Here is a 1,584-nt window from a genome sequence, read left to right as displayed (position 1 = left end):
TGCAGCATTTAGTTTATGAATGTGTGACGCACGCACGCGCGCACAGGGAAACCAGCGGGTCTGGAAACCGGTTTGCATGAAACACCTGTTGTCTGTCTTTACTATTATATGGCTGATCACCTGTAACTCCCGGCCATATGACGGCTTCTAATAACGCCACAATAAGTTCATAAATAATTTATCATTTATAAATGTTTATTAAAAACACGGCGGACTAAACTCAGCCAAACCCGTTATTGGCTCATAAATAGTTGTTCTCTTACCCTCAAAGAACCCAATTCCCCCCATAGATATATATAGAACACCGGTCGGCTGACGACACCGCGGCGCTACTGGATCATCTGTTAGAACACTAGATACGTCACGCAATGTTGAGCTCCGGTCTGACGGCCACCGCGGCGGCCATCTTGAACTCTTATGGAAAATTCATGCAAACATGTAGCAAAAACCACTAAAAACATCATAGTTGATATTCCATGTTTGATTTTATAGGCAGATTTTTTTCCTCTATGTTATCTTTTTCTGATTATATCTACTATCAGAAATGTTTCTGCTGGAGTACATTCAAATCAAATTAAACATGCAAAAAGAAAAACATTTATAAATAATTGTGTTCCTCATCTTTTTATATATCTATATACAATTTTCTTTATGACACTATATTTGATATTTACAATCCATATATACAACTTAAATAAAATAAATACATACAATCCTTCATATAATACACATGTCTATTTTTATAATTTGATGTACTATATTTACACTTTATATATAATTTCTATTGATTTATAATCCTAATGTAGTTTGGTACAGTATGTTTACAATTATACATTTAATACAATATATATATATATATACAAATATATGCACACACACACATATATATACACATATATATAACTATACACATATACAGAACTATATAACTATATATAACTATATATAACTATATATATATAACTATATATATATATATATAACTGTATATATATATATATATATATATATATATATATATATATATATATATATATAGAAATTAGCTGTGACCATATGTATCTTTGGCTGTCTGACAGTGTGAGAATACTTACTCAAGACCCACACAAGATGGCGGCTCCGTGTGCCGCGGCTGAGAGGGGCGTGGCGTATCTAGTGTTCTATATATATCTATGTTCCCCCCTTGAGCCAGTTCAAAGGCTGTGTAGTTCAGAGGCTGACTTTACAGCGTGCACACCGCCATCTGGTGTGTCGGAGTGTGTGGTGAAGATCATCTGGTGAAGATGAACGAACCCCCACACCTATGTCCTTATCTTAACTGCATTATAGAACCTACTTTCAACCTCACTCCTGCCCTGTCTAATGCAGTTAATGACCTCAGTAGACCACATGACACCAAAAACTTGTGCAATACAAATACACTGTGCTATAATAGTTATGCTGCCTGTATATATAATATTTCAGTTATTGTGGATTCTTTACTGTTTTTATTGCTTATTTGCAATACTTGTTTTGATCTTGTTTTTTTTACTATGTCTCTTGTTTGCACTATACCCTATGCTGCTGCTGTAAATCCTGTAAATT

The sequence above is a fragment of the Anoplopoma fimbria genome, chromosome 15 (genome assembly GCF_027596085.1).
Source record: "Anoplopoma fimbria isolate UVic2021 breed Golden Eagle Sablefish chromosome 15, Afim_UVic_2022, whole genome shotgun sequence".
NCBI classification, from domain to species: Eukaryota; Metazoa; Chordata; class Actinopteri; order Perciformes; family Anoplopomatidae; genus Anoplopoma; species Anoplopoma fimbria.
Note: the sequence above shows the minus strand (reverse complement) of the source record.